We start from the raw sequence: 21372 nt of genomic DNA, 5'->3' as shown, positions 1-21372 counted from the left end.
TGGAAACACATGCCTGGCAATGTAAATCTGACCAACAACCCATCGTTGAGCTCGCAGTGAACTTACTACTATTATTCTGCTAAAGGACATATTATCAAAGTGTCCTACAAATTTGTATCTCTTTACTCATCCATTAATGCAGCTCCCAGAATTCATGAGAGAAAGATTCTTCATGTACTGGATGATGGTCAATGAAGAAACTCAACACTGGTCAAAGTACAGAGACTGTAATGGTTTGCTCAAACATAAGTGGGAAGTCTATATGCAGCTTCTCCCCAAGGCATCGTGGGAGAGGTGGAGCAGAAATATTGTAAGATCAGAGGTCTGGGAGGATCAAACCAGACTCCACAGCTTCTTCTATAAGACGCACAGTCTTCTGAGAACTGCACTTATAGACTCCTAGCAGCTGCAGTTGCCTGCTCAAGACTACAAAGTTCAAGCCAGTCAACATTTCAACATGAAGTCAGAAAGAGCTCATGAGTCCCCAGTCCTAACGAAAGAGCTATTGACATGGGATGGCTTCTGGGGGGTGGAGAGTGTGGCCCCACATCTATATGGAGAGCACAAATTGGCTCAGTGAGATATTTAAAAAAAGAAGTAGACACAAAGTTAGCTGAGGTGAGGAGTAGGGGGTAGATCTAGGAAGAATGGGGATGTGGAGGGAGGTGAACAAAATCAAATGACATTGTATGAAATTCTCAAGGAATTAATGAAAATGGGGGAGGGGGGAGAACAAGGGAATCTGTGGCTGATATGTAGAATTAAATTATATTGTAAAATAAAATTGGGCTGGAGAGATGGCTCAGCCGTTAAAGGCTAGGCTCACAACCAAAATAAATGAAAAAAAATGTGAAACCAAAAAGGAAGGAAAGATAAGCTCACTATTCATACACAATTATAGCAATTTCCATATTTTCTTAGTTTGTTCTGTCCATAATTTTTATTTTTGTTTATTAGGTGTGCTCATGAGATAGGATGTTTTTAATTTTTTCATATAATACCTTTTAATCATGTTTTCACCTCCACCAGCCCCTCCTATATCCTCCCCCACCTCCCTACTCACCCAAATTCATGTCTGTTCCTTTGTTTCTCTCTCATTCCAAAAACAAACAAAAAATCAAAACAAAACAAATTTTAAAAAATGAGACAAATGCTAAAATGAACCACCCCCCACACACAAACAAACAAACACGGGAGTTCATTTTGTGTGGTTTAAGATAGGATTTTAATGAAGTATGATAGGCAATTACAGGATTCAAATCTTTCACTAATTTAATAGATGAAAATGATATCTACTTGTTTGTACTGTTTATGTACCAGAAATTGCCCAATTTTCTACTGTACTATATTTAAAATGATATGGGGAACCAATTGGAGAAAAAAAAAAGAAGGAATTTATATGTAAATACTAACATTTAAAAGGTAATGGCTCATTAAATGGTAAAACATTCCTAAAAGAGATAAAATTTTATTTATAATTTTGAGTGCTAAACTTGGACTTAAAGACAGTTCTCTTTTAAAAATACAGCATCCAACAAGCAATAAGAGGTTTTTAAATACTTTATTATCAATGTCTTAATTACTATGCATTGTCTGTTGCTGTGATTTTAAAAAATGACCCAAAAACAACCTGGGGAAGAGGAAAGGGTTTATTAGGCTTCCATCATCTACAGGAAGAGGAAAGGGTTGATTAGGCTTCCATCATCTACAGAAGCCAAGACCGGAACCTGGAGGAGGAACTGAAGCAGAGTCATGAAGGAGTGCTGCTCACTGGTTGGCCGCTCCCTCTACCCTCACTTGCTCCTCATACTTTCTAACACAACACAACCCAGGAACACTAATTCCAGGACCATCCCTGCCCACAGTGGATAATGTCCTCCTACACCACTTAGCAATTGCCCCCACAGACATGCTCACAAGACAATTCCTCAACAAAAGCTCCTTCTTCTCAGATGAGTCAAGCTTGTGTCAAATTGACAAAAAAAGAAAAAGAAAAAGCACAATCAGTAAATAATCTTCTCAGTTGAGAGTTTCTTTTTTTTTTTTTTTTTTTTTTGTTTTTTTCGAGACAGGGTTTCTCTGTGTAGCTTTGTGCCTTTCCTGGGACTCACTTGGTAGCCCAGGCTGGCCTTGAACTCACAAAGATCCGCCTGCCTCTGCCTCCCGAGTGCTGGGATTAAAGGTGTGTGCCACCACCGCCCAGCAGAGAGTTTCTTTTTATATGAATTGCTATAAAATTATTTTAAATACCACTTTATTGGAGACTTATGAACAAGGAGTCAGTTACCACAAAAAAATAAGACATCCAGGTACCAGAGAACAAATGAATAAGCACACTTGACTAAAGTGAACTTACAAGGTGCAGGAAGGTGTGTGCCCTGAAAGACAACCACCAAGGTGAGCCTGGAGAGCAACACCACCAACAAACACAATGGGAGGAGGCAAGGTACTCAACACAGAAAACAACTAAAAACCAGAGCCTAATCATTGGTGGGTTACTCTCGATAAGGAACTGAAAAACTGTGACATCCTAAGGGGGAAATGTCAAACAACAACAAACAAAACAAAACAAAAAACAGGAGTATTATCAAATCAATAAGAATTTAAGATACACTGAAATTTACAAAAATTGGCAAGGACACACTTTCCAGAGCCTAGGAGTACACTGTGGTCTGTAGGAGCTGGAAAATGCCAATGGATCTGATGGTGAGGCCATTAGATGCTTCTCCTGAAACTGGACAGGACAGTTGCAGCTTACAGAGTAAGCAATTAACCCTTTCCACAAAATACTGGTACAAAGCTGGGTTCTCCAATAGAGAACATGCCAATGTACAAAGTAAAACCCAATAAATCAATATGAGCATCAGGGTTGATGTCTGACAGAATGTCATACCTAAGCTGGACTTTGTAGGTGGTAAAGGGATGAACCATGCATTTGTGGGGGAAGGAGTCTCAGGCAGACAGGAGTCTGAGTCTGCTATGAAAGTGCAAAGAGACTAGTGGGAAGTGACCAAGTACAAGGATATGACATGAAATTCAGTGATGGAATTCACTGCCAGGACTCTGGCTTTTCTGCTCAGTGAGTGGACAAACAGCTAACTAGGAGTTTGAGCAGGGAATGAAAGCCTACCTGGGCAGACAGTTTATCCACAGAAGAACTTAATGACCAAAGCTGCTCCTACAGTACTATCTATTTGGCAGCCAGTGTTGAGGAACTTCAGTCAACACTGTTGGCTAGGTTTGTCATGAACTCCACAGTGGAATTTAAATGAGCCAGCAGTTGGCTCAGAGGAACATGCACAAAATCCACAGGCACAACCAACTTCTCACTCATCTGATCATCTACAACATCATGCTCTAACTGTGCGATGGCATGAAAACATTGGGCAGCACTTTCCAGAGGCAGGCAGGCCTTGGTTATCTACATAGGCATTCCAGCTATAACTATAATAAGTATAAAATGCATTTTATTATATATATATATATATGTATATGTATATATATATATTAGTGTCAGGATACAAGTTAATTTTGGCTTTCTGTTTCTACAGAACAGAAATGATAAAAAATTATACATAATTATAAAAAAGTCCTCAACTTTTCCTTATCTGTTCAATTATCATAACTTTTACCATAAATCATATTTGTGTACCAAACAGTGTATATAAAACAAACTTGTATATGTACACTTAAAATAGTTCACTGACTATAAAAAATATAAGTCATTTTATTTTTCCATGATAGGCAAAGATTATTTAAAATATCCAACAGTTTATAAAAGGCTAATAAAAATTTATTAACACTCATATTTGAGTTTCTATTTGATTTACAATGAAGATGAAAAGACCTTACTTTGTCAGCTAAGGGACTAAACATATAAATGTGCACCTAAGTACACCTGTGATAAACAACATGCATGTCTTACATTCAAATACAATTACAGAGTCTCTTCTGTATTATAATAATGACTGCTACACGGACTTTCCACTCGTCACTAAATATATAGTTAAGTAATACCCAGGCAAGCGCTATAGGGCATTCCTTATGCTGGAAAACAGTCAAATGATCACCATGTACACAGACCGTGAAACTCTACCAAACCACACTGAAGAGGATGGGGACTCAAGACAATGAGAAGAAATCTTCTATCGTCAGCTTCAGAGACGTGTTGGCTTTCTTTCTCCAGCTCCTTTGTGCCACTGTATATAAGAGTCACACTAATGCACTCACTAATGGGAGGTACTGTAAATAACATATATGTACAGCACAGCTTGTATACACTATCAAACTCTAACTAAAGTTACCAAAAAAAAAGTTACATACAAAAGTTAAACAGCGATAGCCTCCAATTAACATAAAAGTCACTACTCTACCCATTATCTGAGAAACCTAAGACATTTCTCATTATATTAATTTTATTGTTCTCATTTTATTACTTCTTTGAGAATTCTATACAATATATTTGATCATATTCACCTCTCTCCTCCAACTTTTCCCCAATTCACTCCCCATTCCTTACACATCCAACTTTGTGCCTTCTTAAAAATATAAATAAGAAAGCCATGAAGTCTAATTTGCAGTATCCCTATATTCTTGGATGTGTAGCCTTTCACACATGGTTGACCTAACAGGGGATGCACCCTTAAAGAGAACTGACACTCCTTCTCCAACTAGTTATCAGTTTCTAATGGCTACTTAGTTACGGGTGGGGCTTTGTGCCTACCTCCACTCTCTGATGGGATTTTTGTCAGGCTTGAGCACTTTGTGTGCAGGCTGTCTCAACTGCCATGAATGCACGAGTGCAACTTCCCTGCTGTATTCAGAAAACACTGTTTCCTCAAATCCATCAACTACCCCTGGTTCTTACTCCCTCTCCTTCAATGATCCATGAGCCTCGGCAGTGGGAACAAATGATACAAAGGTCCTACTTAGGCCTGAGTGGCCATTCTGTAATTTATTTTCTGCAACATTGCCAATTGTAAGTTTCCATGTTAATCATCATCTCCTGCAAAAAGAAGCTTCTCTGATGAGAGTTGAGGGATACGCTAATCTATGGGTATGGCAATAAATCATTACTAATCTGTTTAATATTATGTCTATTTAACTAAGTAACAGTAGGTTCTGATATACAGTCTATTGCCTGTCAAGCCACATGTTACTGACCCCTACACTGGTGCCAGATACGAGTTTCAACTCAAAGAGCAAGCCTTAAATCCAATCAGAAAGTAGCTGGCTCCTCCCACAACATTCAGTGCTGTTACTGCACCTCCTAGGCATATCTTTCAAGGTTAATCACTGTTGTAGATTGTAGAGTTCACAGCTAGAAATAAGTATTACTTTTTCCTCCAGTAGTTTACACAGCACCTTCCAGCACTATAAAAGCTAGCCAGGAAAATGTCAGATTGATTTCTCAATGTTAAATGATTTACGTGTTATATTCAATAACAACGTCTTACTGTCAAGTTCTGGAGGGTCACCAAGAGCACTAGTAATAGCATGGAATGTCTTGGGGGCTCTATGTAAACTCACTGGCCAACAACTACAAAAGAAGTAATCCAATTCTGTCTCTGAGCTTCCTAAATATTAATTTCTGGTATCTGGCATAGGGGTGATGTTGTTTTCTTATAGGGTCCTTCTATTTTGTGTGTGTGTGTGTGTATGTGTGTGTGTGTGTGTGTGTGTGTGTGTGTGTGTGTGTGTGTGTTCCCCCATCGTTGATCTGTCTGTCTGTCTTTCTGTCTGTGTTTTAGGAACCTTCTACAGTAAGTTTCCATGTGACTTTTTAAACCTATCTTTATGTTCATTATCCTTCAGGTATCTATCTCCTTCTCTACCCACCCTCCCACCTCCCACCTCATGTTACCCTTCCTATTCCTTCAATTCTTTATACTGCTGTGTCCTATTTATTCTCCTTTGAAATGTCTCCAATTATTTATTAAATAAAAGTAATTTTAAAAAGAAGTAGGAATTGGATAAAAATAAATCATTCAAAACACACTTAAATTGTGGAAAATTATAAAATTTCTCTCCAAAGAGGCACACAACCACCATAGTTAACAGACATTAATAAAACCTATAAAGGACTATTATTTTTAACATAATACCTATAAAAGTCTATTGACAATATTTACTAAAGCCATGAGCATAATACAATTTTCATTTTTTAATATTACGAAGTAGGTAGAGATTAACATAAGAAAACTACAAAATCAAAAATATTTATAAAATGCTAAAACTGAATGAAAGTATAGTGAAGCTGAATGCCATTATGCAGCAGTGCTATAATATATATTGATGGAAAGAATACATGTTCCTTAATAAGAAGGATATAACAGAATTCTCTTTAATTAATTCTTATATTCTTTGTACAGTATCCCTCTAACTCTCAAAAAAAACTCATTGAGATAGCAAATCAGATTTTTACTTGAAAAGAAAATGTGTTCTCAAGTACCCTAAATGACAAACAGGGAAGAGACTGTCTAAAGCCTTACTTGGTACATTTATTATGAGGTAACAATAACAAAAGCCACTGTATACTACCCAAAATTAGGAAAGCAGATGGATATGAAAGATCTAATTACAGACATTTAATACATGGTAAACTAGGCATCATGAAGCCAAAGGGCTGGGAAGAAATACTCGATAAACAACTAGATAGCATATCACCACAGAAAATTTCTGACGTAAATGTATGCCTTATATCGTAAAATATTTATGCTGTAATAAATAAATTGTAGGCACAATTTATCAAAATAGAGGTAGAAATGAAGAACAAGTATTTATTTTCTGTGGAGATATTAGTTTCCCCCAAGCTCTGCTTTAAGAACAGGAGAAAACACAAAGCCACAAAGCTGAAAAACAGATGATCCAACAATCTGATACACAGGGAATGTAGAAAGCCTCTAGACACCATCATAATCAAAGGAAAAGAAAAGCTGACTTAGAGTCTCAGCTATTCCCTCCAAAAGAGCCAGAAAGAACTGACTTGAAGCTAAGTCAAAACAATCAACATTTAACAGTACAACTGGGAATCCAATTCCTTCTGGGGTGATATGCAACATCTCCCACTTGAAGTGCCACGTTTGGCCTGATATGTCGAAGTTTCAAAAAAAAAAACGAACAGGACATTTGAATGGGTGACAGAAATGTTGCTACCCCAGGCTGCCCTTGCAAGGCCAGAACCAGAGGCAACAGTATTTGACTTCTCTTTCCTGCCTCCCTCCTAACCCATCAAAGGAAAGAGGGTTTGATGCTACACTGTCAGCATCTGGGGTGGGGGGTAAGATGGACAAAGGAGGAGAATGTCTAGAGAAACCAATGGTCGCCCTCATCACCACTCATCGGCTCAACTTCTGGTTTGCATCTTTGTCCTTGATAGTTTCAGCCTTGTATGACACCTCAGGGGAGGATCCTTGACAACCTGAGGCTGTCCTCCTTTTCCTCTCTAGCCACTAAAAACCCTTGGTGCGGAACATCAAAAAGCAAAACTTCTGAACAAGCTAAATGATTAACAGCATGACAAAGAAATGAGTGATAGGTTCATTATTATAAAATCCAAATGTAAAAGTGCTACACTACAGTGTATGACAAAGGCTATATTCTTTAACAGCTTAACATTATAAGCATGCAAGCCACATCTGAATTAAAATGGAAAGAAATACACTAAAACTTCGAAAACAATTATGTCACTAAGTATGGCTAGGACACAGAAAAAGGTAGAAAAAATGAGAAAGAGAGGGAAACATTTGTCTATATTATCCAATAAGGATGGAGATAACACCTGAGAACAACTGCAATTTTGCTATAAAGACATTTAAGGGAAATAAGTTAGGGTGCCTGCTAAGTTTTTACCCACAATACTAGGGAAATGTTTTGTTGTTGTTGTTTTCAGCCAGAAACAGAACTCACAACATAACTGTATGTAAATGGGAAGAATGGATAAGGAAAAAGGATATTTTAATCTCAGAATCTCACCAAATTTCAGAGACTCTGTTTCTGTACAAATTAGCTAAAACTAGGCGAGGTGGGAAAACAAGAGGCTGCATTAAAGAGATGCTTTTTATGAAAACTAGCTAATCCTTACTTTGGTATCAGTGTTAAGCAGAAGCCTGTTACTACATAGACAAAAGCTCAATATTGCATAAGATATTTTTCTTTCCTATGAAATTTCTTTTCAGTGGTGTGTATATTGGCTAGTTTATGTCAACTTGACACAAGCTAGAATCATCAGCGAGGAGAGATCCTCAACTGAGAAAATGCCTCCATAAGATCAGGCAGGCAAACCTGTAGAATACTTTTCTTAATTAGTGATTGATGGGGGGGTGGTGCTATCTCAGGGCTGGTGGTCCTGGGTTCTATAAGAAAGCACCTGAGCAAGCCATGATTAGCAAGCCGTAAGCATCACTCTTCCATCAGCTCCTGCTTCCAGGTCCCTGCCCTGTTTGAGTTCCTGTCCTGACTTCCTTCAATGATGAACAGTGAGATGGAAGTCTAAGCTAAATAAACCCTTTCTTCCCAAGTTACTTTGGCCATGGTGTTTCATCACAGCAAATAGTGCCCCGTAAAAAGATGAATATCCAAAGAAAGTTACAGAAATTGATTACACATATATCTTTCCATAAAAGAAAAAACACTATCAAAGTGGTAAGTTTTGAAGGATCATACCATTCCTTACTTTGACCAGTGAGCTACCTCTGTACCAATATAACTGGAATGAGGGGATCCTTGACATAAATAGTACAATCACTACTTCACAAGCACTAGTACTTACTGGTAAGGTCCAGGAACCTCAAACAGAGGCCCCCAAATGTACCTACTACTCAAAATGACTCGAATTTAGTGAGTTGCTTTCTCTATGAATATATTGGATAGCATCCTATTCCAAAAGAAATCAACTGTAACAACCCCCTTTGCAACCCTAATCAGCAACACTATCAAAGCTCTGCCACTTTCTGGAGGCTCAGTCTGAATTGCCCCTGGACTTTAGGAGATAATTAGTCCTACAAAGATGTTAACATCAGGCTGGGCGGTGGTGGTGCACGCCTTTAATCCCAGCACTTGGGAGGCAGAGCCAGGCCAGCCTGGGCTACCAAGTGAGCTCCAGGAAAGGCACAAAACTACTCAGAGAAACCCTGTCTCGAAAAACCAAAAAAAAAAAAAAAAAAAAAAAAAAAAAGATGTCAACATCACAATTCACTTCAAATGCAACTTCTACCCTGTCTACATTCTCAGTCTTAGGAAAAGTCTATCAGAATTCAACCAGTCATTGAAATCCAAGTCGGGAGTCATAAATCACTACCTTGTGGTGATACGGTGTTCCCCAATATATTGTACATACTAATAAACTTATCTAGGGTCAGAGAACAGAACAGCCACTAGATATAGAGGCCAGAAAATGGTGGCACACACGCCTTTAATACTAGCATTCTGAAGGCAGAGATCCATCCGAATCTCTGAGACTGGAAAGAGCCACACTAGAAACAGCCAGGTATGGTGACACACACCTTTAATCCAGGAAGTGACGGCAGGAAGCAGAAAAGGCATATAAGGCATGAAAACCAGGAACTAGAGTCTGGTTAAGCTTTTAGGCTTTTAGCAGCAGTTCAGCTGAGATTCATTCTGGACGAGGACTCAGAGGCTTCCAATTTGAGGAAACAGGATCAGCTGAGAAGTTGAGAGTAAGGCTGTAGCTTGTTCTGATTCTCTGATCTTTCAGCATTCACCCCAATACCTGGCTCTGGGTTTGTTTTTATTAATAAGAGCTTCTAACAATTCGTGCCTTTCTCTCAAGTTCATCCAATTCATGACAAAAATCTCACTGAATCTTTTCTTAAGTGATTCTACTGTACAACCATTGTCTAGAACCATTGAACCAAAACAAATACTTCCCATCCCTGCCCTTCAATCTGAGACAGAAAATGCTACCACTCATTTCTCAGTGTTGGAAAGATACAAACAAGTGTCTGCATCCCCTAAATCAGGCACAGAAAACAAAACAAAGTAGAATTCCACCAAGTCCAACTTGAGAAACCAATGAGTTAATTGGACTTAACTTTTCAGAGCATAGGTAAGGGGTTGTTTACAGAAACATAATTCTAAGTAACCACACTATCCACCACACTATCAGAAAGTCTCACCCCTAAATGGATGACAACTTCCCCCTAGTGGCATATACAGAATCCCCTCTTTAGGTAACCTTCTATACACTATGTATTCTAGCACCTTCCACAACAACTAGGTCACATGAAATTAGGGTAAAATCACATACAGCTGAATGGGAAGTGCAGGGGGGGCATCAGTAGAGCATCCAATGATCCCTCCTGTTATGAGTCAACTGGCCTATCTTGGTCTCTTGAAAGTGATTACAGCTGCTCTGATAAAGGTGATGGCTATTATGCTCAGAATACATTGCACTCTAAAACATTCACCTTGACTGTATTTTAGCATTCAAGCTACAACTTACGTAATGTAGAGTGCAGTGGGTGACTGGGGGGGAAAAAGTATCCTTTACATGATTTCTTGCCTGAAATTCGTCAGACACCATTCTTCCAAGGACAGCTTCCAGAACTATATTCCTGCTAATCCACTATCTCTATTTCCTCTGTACACAGGGACATTAAAATATATCAAAACAGCATGCATGTCCAGCCAATAATTCGACTGACTGGTTACTATAAAATATAAACAAAGGCTAAGGGGAGACAGTGAGAAAACAGTCTCTCCACACCCACGGGCACTGTAGAGTCCACTAACTTTGGCATCATGAATTAAGGACAAAGGAGGAGGAAATGTTGTTCTGGATTTTTAAAACAAACACACATGGGATATCTGCCTGGGCACACCAGTTCCCATAGCGTATTTCCTTGTACCACCCAGAAGCAGCCCTACCTATGCATATGACAGAGCACTCACCTCTGAGCTAGATTAGTTTCCTTCTTTGGTAGGAACTAGAAATGACTTGGGATAAGCAGTGTGTCGGCAGGTAAAGTAAACATGGTTTACTTATCATGCACATGAAGAGTAGAGGAATCAAGAGCTCAGTACCAAGACTGGGACAACCAGAGAGGAAAATGAAGCCAACTACCTTTGTTAAAGTGTTTCTGGTTCCAGAGTCAAGGAGTTTCTGAGGTCTGGCTGCTTACCCTGCCCTTGATACTGTGAGACAGTTCCTTTATTACCAATCTCCATTAGTTCTCTAGTTTCCTCATGTAGGTTTTCCTACTTACAACTAAAAAGAATTGTAGTACAGGGTTAGTCTAATTTTATCTGTCAAGTGTGGTACAGATAGAATGAAAGCGGGGTTTACAAAAGTCATAGGCTTGGGTAGAAGATGGGGACCTCAAATTAGAATATAAGCTACATCTGAGATTTATAGATGTATAAGATTCATAGTTAGAGAGAAACAGAAGCCGAAAATGCCCAGGTTTTTAAATGCCATAGCAGTTGAAAATGAGAATACAGCCAAATATTGAAATAGCAAATGAACTCAAATGTGAAAAGACAAGAACCAAAGTAATGCATTTTGAAGAGGTTAAGAAAAACCCAAGGTCTCACAGCTAATAAGTGGCATGAAGAGAGTTTGTACCCCCAGTATTCTAGTTTCATATCAAGTACTCCCATCACACATGGCACATACAATCAGGGAGTCTCTACTATGAGGAAATCATCATTCCTTTTATTCATTTAGCCTAAAGATGAACATTTCCACAAAATAAAATAATAACCTAGATTATCTAGATTCAACTCAACTACTAAAAGTGAAAGTCAACTTTCAATTTTTATCTTTATGCTTTATCAAATCTTGTATTTGAGAAAAAAATATATGGTTTCAAAGAAAACAATAGTTAAGTGACATAAGTAGGCATGTACAAGAAATGGGTCCTTAGAGTCACCCAATTACAGGGCTGTTCTTGCCATGGGAATCATGAGGGTTACCACCAAATGACCAAACCTACAAGCAAGTGATGGTGACAAAGTCACTGTCCCTGCCCTTCCTGACCAAGACAGCTCTTCCACAGGTGAGCACAATCAGCCCTAGGAGAGAAGGTTCCAAAGGTCAGACCCTCCCTCACCCAGGGGCATTCTGAAGGTCTCTGAATCTATCCACAGTTTCCAAATGAAGGAGGGTATAGCTGGCACTAAGTGAGCAAAAGCCAACACTGCTGGGTGATCCTGGACCTGCTCAAGACATTCACATAAACCCACTTATGGAAACCCACTTATGATTGGTCCCTAAACTAACCCTAACCTACACCAATATAAACATAGTGTAAGGTCTTACTATATACATGATGTTTTCAAAAAATACTTTTAAAAAGCAATCAGCACATTAATCAATGGAGGACTGTTTTTCTAGAAAATTAACCAATAGCCATTTTCTGGTTTACAAAAGCACATTGCTGGTCCACCATGGAATTCAAACTCTCGTTGTAATATACTTGCATGAATCTGCACTGATGACTCACGCAATCTGATTTCATATAAATATGCACAGATGTATCTCAATTTTATCTTCTAAACTGGTTTTGAATAATTACGTACATAGTGATAAGCATGTAGCATTATTAAATTTAGCTTTACTTCTTTGTATCTATGTAAGACACTGCACCATTTAATTATAGCTACATTGTCTATAAGCTCCATTTTAGTATAGAGAAGTAGTATCATAAATGATTTGTTGTTTTAATAGGAAGCTCTGTGCTAATGGAATTAGGAGTGACAGTCACTATTCTGATTTTAAATGCTTGTTTAAAACTTAGTTATGTTTGCACCTTAGATCTCTAACGCAGCAGTTTCTTGTTACTTTCTAGGTGATATAGGATTTATATAATGAGACTTATTTCCTTCCTTTCTCACAGTGAAAAGAAGTCTTTGTAGTTTCTCAATATCCTAGGGCCACTAAACCTATAGCACCTCAGTGGCATGTACAGTGGCTTCGCAGCCAGAGGAAACCTACATAGGGAAACCAAGTCACAGCTTATGAAGGTAACGTGACAGCTTCCTAGGAGAGGGTGAGAAGACAGAGGATCAAGATCAACTTAATCTCTATCCAGCATCAATGTATTAAAATCTAGTGGCTGCATTAACTGACAGATTAATTTAATTTATTGGTTGATTTAATGAGTTAATTTTACAGATTATTTTTGTGGATTCATTTACTTACATGGATTAATTACTAGATTAATATCCACTAAGGCATGAGCATGAAATTATCAAAATTTGTTTAAGAGCTTGTTTACTGAAATATTCTTCCAGGAGAGGGTGAAATGAATTGAAGATAAGCAAGAAGAAACACTTAGAGTCATGATTTCATCCAGGGCTTGGATAAACTATGAAAACACACACTTAAGACCTTTTTTAAAATTCTTCAGTTGTAGGCCTGCCACATATAGATAAACCTGGACTTGAAATTATATAACAGACATTATAATCATAATAATGTGAGGCTACTTGGATGTGGCAACAGAAGGAGACAGAATATAGGCAATTTGACACGGAGAGCAATTTTTTTAAAAAATGCAGAACAAGTAATGTATCTGTGATTAACTCTAACCCACAGTTCAGTTCCTTGGGATGTGATGGTGCCAGATTGTAACACTGGACAGAAGAAAGTTAGCCTCACCACAGAACTGAGCAGTCTGACATGACTGACTAAGAAAGGCTTGACTTGGAATTTCACTGATCAGAATATAAGGACAAGAGAAAAAGAACACTAGCTAATGAAGAGGTGGTAAAGAGGGTCATGCCTCTACCAGCAGATCCAAAGTAGCAGATGAGTCTGCAAGATGAAAAGGCAGGAACAGGTATCATCATGAGGCAAAAGTTGAAAGTGAAAATAGGATCCAGGTGAAGACCGGCCAGCTTGGAAATCATTTTGAGCAGAGAAGCCTGACAAAAAAGGCGAGCAAAGAATTCAAGATGAGTATAGTGTTTCTGAAAGGAAAATGGGACGCCCAGCAGAGAAGGGCTTAGGGATGAGTAAGACAGCAATCCAGTTTCCAGGCAACTGGGTGCCAAGATGAATGTGGGACTGAACACAGATCTAACCCAAAGCTGCTGGTTCCCTAAGGATAGGACTATCCCTGCCTAGGAATGTAGCTGAATACAGGTGGGCATCAGATGTCACAAAGGAAAAAAAAATCAATCAGGCAGAATAGGCATATAATCAGATGTATCCAGGCTAGATATCATATTTGCATCAAAGTTTATCCTCTAAAATTAATGGTGAACATTTCCTTTTATGATTTCACAATTACAATAAATGGTCGATGTATCCTTGGTCTCAGAAGGGATACATGATGATCCACTAAGAATCTAGGGCTCTTTATTTAAAAAAAAAATCCTTATTTCCAATAGATGAATTGTGTGTGTGTGTGTGTGTGTGTGTGTGTGTGTGTGTGTGTGTGTACTTTATTTCTAAGAGTTTTCTGCCCAAGGATATGTTATAAAGCAGACAGTGTCAGAGCCACATTCAATTATGTGGAGGAATTAGGAATTTCACTGGATATCCTGAATTGTCAAATTAACCACAGGAAACATTTTAGAAGGTGGTGCTCAAATATGAGCATAGAAAGCAATATTGGTTAACAAAACAGACAATTCTCATTTTCGATCTGTGCTTAATGTATCCTGCTACACAGTCTAATGCCAAGAACTCAAGTCTAATGTATGTAACAAGAGTTTATCCAATGCCACATTAGACAAAGGACTGGAAATTTAAGAACTCTGCTGTGATTACAAAGGCTGGACAGCTACTTAAGTTTAAGAGGTGAAGCGTGGGAGCATAATTCGGCTAAGGATGAAGGGACTGAGCAAAGTTCAGAGGCAGATAGACAAGAGATCAAACGCAACATTACAGTGTAAAGAGGTTTGTGTCATTCAATTCAAGGGATTTGCTCTTGCATTTTTTCCCCCTAGCTTTCCAGTTCACTCAATAAATCACAGTAGGGGCATGACCAAGATGCTTTTGATATACTTAAACTTTAGAATAGGGCTCCTCAGTCATTGTTTCTAACTGAGGAAATATAAGTCCCATCATATATTCTCCAACACAAACTACAAGCGAAATAGATAGCAGGAATTATGAACATTGGTTAATAAATTAACAGGTTAACAAATTCAAGGAACTTTGAGGCCATAAGTGCCTTCATGTGACCTTGGGCTGGTGGCTGTGTACCACCACTCCATGTCCCACATCATTTGCAGAGTGTCATATTGGATCTCAGATCTCCTAAAGGATGGCTTGGGCTCCATTATAATTCCACCATTACCACCATCAGCCCCAAATTCTATCCCACAGCAGTCAGAAACACCCACACTTTAGTCTTTCCAATTTTTTTTTCTTTTTAGAGACAGGGTTTCTCACTGTAACAGCCCTAGACATCCTGGAACTCACCCTGTAGACTAGGCTGGCCTTCAACTCACAGAGATCCTCCTGCCTCAGCCTCCCAAGTGCTTGAATTTAAGGCGTGCACCACCACCACCATCCAGCTAGACTTTCCAATGTTAATCTTGCTAAACAATATACACTATACCAAAGTCTTGCCATGATTCACAGTCCTACACCCATGTCTTGGCTCTAACTGTTATTTCACTCACTCACTTTAAGTCAACTTTGTTAATACACTTATATTCATGATCTCCTTCAAATGTCCCAATCCTCTCAGTGATTTTAATCACCCAGTGAAAATCAACCCTCTGGTACGAACATAACACACTTTCATATTCAACTTTTACATGATTTACAGTTTATTTATGAATTATAGTTAAATGCATAGTCTCCATCATGATTTGATAAGCAGAGCCAAATTAAATCAATCATGTTACCCCAGTTACTACCATGCAACAAGGGGAAGAGGATACCAAACACAGTCACTTTCTTTCTTTCTTTTTTTTTTATAGATGATATGCAGTCATCTATCAGTGCTCAATTGCTAGTGACTGACTATGCTTGCTTCTGACTACACGCGCTTCTGCTAGCACAGCACGACAGGTTAAGATATTGAAAGAAAGTATGCAACTGAATGCCCACACATGCATGCACTAAGAACACGCACAGCCCATGAAAAATTTATTTTGTCTTGTGCGACTTCACATAAGAAAGTCTTTTGGCTGGTGTAGAATAAGTCTGAAAGAAGGAGAGTAAATGTATGAAGTCATTCTAACTAGAAAGAAGAGAGCCATTTGCCACCAACCAAGGCCAGAGCTAGATCCTCTCAGGAGGGAAAAGAAACAAATGGGGATGACATCAGAAAATACTCACCAGACAGTTAACTTTAAATTCTCGTCTGTCCCGGAGACATGAGTAAACAGAGAGTTACCTTTATTGACCTAAACTTCTTCTTCCATTCTCCTCACCACTGCACCACTGGGAGACAGACACAAGATGCGAAATGCACAGAGAATTAACCTACCACACCAACACCTTGCACCTGCCCTTCACCCCTCAACACACACACACACACACACACACACACACACACACACACACACACACACACACACAGAGTCTTCTACCTCTACCTTCCCTTCAAAACCTATTATCAATGTGGACCTCACCTGTAGAAGAAAGAATCTTCAAGTGCTTCTTGGAGTTTTCATTATTATAAAAGACTGGATGTTAATTGTTGAGATCACACTATAGAATTAATCACAACAGGTAAATATGATAGAGCAGCCATGTTGTTATCCAAGTAAAGTTACGGCACCTATTTGAGACTCTATCTTAGCCACATTTTGATTGACATCATATGTTCCTTCATTCAGTGCAATAGTTAAAGAGGAAATACTGGAGCCACTATAAAAAATCAAAAGTAAGGAAATGTGATACATTTATCTACAAGGATTTTCATAGTTCTGGAACATTTATCGTACTACAAGGTTCTAAATGTAAAGTGTTGCATCTTATAAATTCCATTTAGCCATATTAAAATTAAAGTGCTGAAAATGTTCAAATATTAAGTGATAAAGGTACTATCACATCTAGTACCACAGTTTATTCATCTCTATTCCAAGAAATAAAAAGACGTAAGGCAGACTCAGCAACTCTGCTTAAGAAAAATGGCTTCGTGTGTGAGAATACACTGTATAAGAAATTGCAGCCTAAAGAAAAAGCTGTTAATCTCTGGAATACCAAGAAAAAAATCACTGTAAATATTTTACAAATACTGAGACTCTTAACAGGCATGCTTTGTAAATCTCCAAAGTAAACTTGGGTAAGGTTTAATTATATGCAAAAGTGGTCAAAGGAAGCATAAAACCAAGAACAAAGCACTTCAAATACCATCTCAGACTATATACATAAACATATAGGTTCATATTTAGAATGAGAGCATGTGAAGAAATACACTATGAGACTGACAAGTATGTTGGTATCTCTCCAAATACAAGAGCCAATAATTTTAAGAACAGGACAGACTGGTTATTTATATCTTGATAAGAACAAACTGGAAGGAACAGACCAAAGTGTGGTCACAAACAAGATTCCAAGAAACGTACACAAGATGCAAAAGCTCTCCCATCTCCCCAAACATCACAGTGGTATCTCCTCCTTCAGAGAAAGATGCCAAGCTCTGCAGGACCTCAGGGCAAACTTCTGCCATCTTAGTGTGGCCACTAGGCAAAACTTCAGTGCTTATGAAGTGTACCCAAGTCTCTGATCAAACCTGCTGACCCAGTAGGCTGGCAGCAGGCCCTGAAGGGTTCTTCAGGTGACATCAATGTATACCAGACAGAGCTCAAGAGCCACTGCTCTCGGCAGGGAACTAGGGAACTACGTCTCTTCATTATTCCTCATGGTCCACACTTCCAATCTAGTTCAATGTTCACCTCCATGATAAATTTTCAACCCTTCAGGGTCTTTTATAATTATCTGTGCAGTCCTGGAACTTTTCCCACTTATAGTAATTGTTTTCCATTGTTCTACTTGTTTGTTGGATAAAAATATACAAAACTTACAAAGTCTTTGTTATATTTACTTAATTCATAGTTTTAATCTAATCATTAGCAACAGCTTCACAGAAAAGACAGGGTTTGTGTACTCATTTAAAATATAGGAAAAAAGGTTTCCAAAAGTTTGCTCCAGCTAGCACTGCTTGGAAAGAACAAAGTCATGATGGACACCCAGACCACCTCATCAGTTGCTACAATAGACTATGATTGATATGGATTATAACCTCCTTTCATCAGATTTTGTTTTACAAGATTGAAAGGGAGCAAGGAAAAACGTAGCTGCTACAGAACAGGAGTAGCCATGGGTAGAGTGGTGAAAGTCGCAGCACAGCATTCACCAAGACATATGGTCAAAGAAATCGCACAAATTCAATGAAAGGAAGCATGATTGCCCAAGCAAAAAGCTGTGTTAGGGAAATGCAGACGGAAAGTACTGCTCTATAGCAACTGCATGGTAGTTTGTCAGGACAGACCATCCTGTGCTGATCCGATCAGCATAGGATTGACTTTCCTTACAAATAAGGTTTCATAGCTTGTATAAACATCCCCAAAAGAAGCAATGCCCCTCCCTCAAATAATCAGCATGGTGTGAACAGGACAGATGTAGCCACTGAGGCAATGCATCTGGAAGATAAGCTGTTTACTCAGAAACTTAGTACCCAGAGGTTACTGCCAGAACACATGGAGGTCACAGCCTCAAACACCGATGTGCTCAAACATGCACTGTGCTCTGTTTCATTCTTTCATTCAGAGGCATTGCAAGCTAAAATACACACTTCCAAGTAGCAGACTATATTAACATTTTGCATCTGTGTGCAAAAAGCAGAGATCTTGCTGAGCTTTTCCCCTAAGAGTTTCAGACACCAAAGCAATGAGAAGCTTTAAGAAACTCCCAGGAGATAAGGATGGTAGGCAAAGGAAACCTGGAGATTTAGATACAAAAGTCATCTTTTAAAAGACTTCACAAAGGAAAAAAATGCCTCTGAAACATCTTTCAGTAGCTTTTCATGTTCTCCTAAAAGTTCTGGTACATGAGCATGAAACCTGCTTTCCAAAGTCCCAGGCAGGTTTACAAATAATTACTAAACCTTTCAACCCTTTATGACTACAGTCTTCATTTGAAGAGTAATAGAGAAAGTCAAGTCCTCAGTCTCCTTACATATCTAGACAGCTCAGACAAATCAATGACTTAATAAGCATGTTCATACCCCAGATCCAATTTACTCATGTTTATTATATTTCAAACCTTCCTTTAAAAATAATGTTGGAACATTCAGTAAAATATCATGAGGAAATCATGACCTTTGACTAACCAGGTTAAATATACCAACAAAAAGAAAAAGAATTTCATTTGCCTTTTGTCATCCTCTTTCTTTAAAATGTTTAGTTTTATTGTATGTGTATAAGAGCTAGGCTGCATGAATGTATGTACACTAGGAGTGTGCCTCCGACCTACAGAGTTCAAATGAGAACGTTCATTGGATCCCCTAGAGCTGGAATTACAAATAGTTGTGAACCACCATATGAGTGCTAGGAACTAAACAAGTTTTCTGCAAGAGCAGCAAGTGCTCAGTTAAATCTCTATAGAAATGCCTTCAATCACATGGCCAGAGGTACATCTCCAAGGTGATTCCAAAGTTAATCAATCAAGATCAACCATCATAAGTCCACCTCGTGTCAATGTCATGCCCACACACATCACTTAAATCATAACAAAGGTACTCATTGTAAAATAGGAAAAAGTTAAAATAAAGCTCATGGTGGGACTGAAGGAGCTTTTAGACAGAGGAGAGTCTCACTGACTTAATGGATGAAAGGTAAAGAAGGTAAGGTAAGGTTACCTGAGGAAAACACACTCAAGGAACAGAGAACAATAACATAAACATCAAGGAGGTGGGTTAGCTTAGAGCAGAGAGAGTAAGAAGGAGAAGCAAATGAGGCTGTGGAGATAAATAAAGGGGGACAACTAGATAGGGCCTGATGGTGAATCCAGGCTTTCACTTTCACAGGTGGTACAACAGAACTTCCTAAAGGACCTTAACCAAGAAATCACTCCAACTCCTGTAGAGACTAAGTGAAAGAGGATGGAAGCAGGAAGGAAACTTGAGCAACTGCAGAATCTTGCATTATGAACTGAATGTAAGCTCCAAGCCAACAATCTCACTACAAAGAATCTAAAATGGAAATAATAGAAAGTACATTTGGGATGTAGCTTACACTAGGAGAATAATTCTTTGAAATCTACTTAAGGAAAAGATTTGGGCCTTTTTTGTACCAGGCCTTTTCCTGGGTGTCTCCATTCATTCACCAGCCTTCTTCTATACATAACTAAATCCTGAAAATGCCAGGTCTCAGGCTTCCTTTAGAGCTGGGTTTTAATTTCAATAAGATGATGAGAAACCAGCAGGAGATTGAACAGCTGCAGGGCAAAGACCAGGACATTTCTCTCCCTACCTGCTCTGCTTTAAATACAATTTACAGAAGCAACAACATCTTGGATTTACTTATTATTTGTGTGTCTCTTCCATGGTACCAGTTACTACTGGATGTGGGGAGCTGGATCCTAGGTTCTATTTCCAATGGGGTGGTTCTCTGTCTGCCACAGGAAACTCACTCCTTGGGTCTGATATCAACTCCCCACTTTGTCCCATTTGCTCCCAAGTAGTGAAAGGCTTCCTGCTATTGGTTATTACAACCAGTTCATGTGAGTCTATTAAATGGGTAACAATTTATTAAGACATAAATCAAGGAAATACATTCACAATTACAGAACGGAATAGACAGTAGAAGCTGTCCTCTGATCTGACAGGGAGCAAATCCACTTCCTAGGCAGGAGCAGGATTAGCTACATATAACTCCTTATAAGAGGTCAGCTACAAGGGCAGGATGCACCGCCTCCTTTGGGCCATATAGCCCAAGGTCATGAGCTATACCACTGGAGCAAATACCAGTACAATTGGTAAAGTCCATATTGTACACAGTTCCCTATTTCTTCTTTACATTTTTCATATATTTCACCTTAATTTCCAGTATTAAATCACCTCTATAAAACGATCTAGCAATTGTTGTTTTCCCAACTATCTAACATACCTCTAGATCAAAGAGATGTGCATTTATATAACTATTTAATAGTTTTAAAGGCATGCATTCATAATTCTATATGATCTGAGGTAGTCAAAGTAAATTCCTCCTAGGGCTATTAGCCTGGAGCAGAGGAACAAGAGAGAGAAGGCAAGAAGAAAATGGAGAGTTAGGGAAAGAGGTGAAGGGGCATGTGCAGTGCAGTCTGCCATGGTTTCCATGCTCTGCAAACATTCCCTCTTCTAGAGGCCAAGGCCCGACACTTCTTACGCTGTCTGGAATCACTGGCAGAAGACTCTAGAGTTTACTGAAACAACTAACCACCAACAGGCCCCAATGGCA

General features: G+C 38.7%; 1 protein-coding gene and 1 long non-coding RNA gene across 15 annotated transcripts in view; both read right to left on the bottom strand.

The window, feature by feature from the left end:
• Positions 1-21372, bottom strand: part of Cadps2 (calcium dependent secretion activator 2) — a 552385-nt gene that overhangs the window by 501416 nt on the left and 29597 nt on the right. The gene's annotated exons all lie outside the window — the stretch shown is intronic.
• Positions 1-21372, bottom strand: part of LOC119087573 — a 70208-nt gene that overhangs the window by 19934 nt on the left and 28902 nt on the right. The window contains exon 2 of the long non-coding RNA XR_005091031.1: positions 16262-16636. This is a non-coding gene — a long non-coding RNA (uncharacterized LOC119087573). The remainder of the gene's footprint in view (positions 1-16261; positions 16637-21372) is intronic.

Source organism: Peromyscus leucopus, chromosome 3, assembly GCF_004664715.2.
Source record: "Peromyscus leucopus breed LL Stock chromosome 3, UCI_PerLeu_2.1, whole genome shotgun sequence".
In the NCBI taxonomy this organism is placed as follows: domain Eukaryota; kingdom Metazoa; phylum Chordata; class Mammalia; order Rodentia; family Cricetidae; genus Peromyscus; species Peromyscus leucopus.
This window is presented reverse-complemented; position numbering and strand designations above follow the sequence as displayed.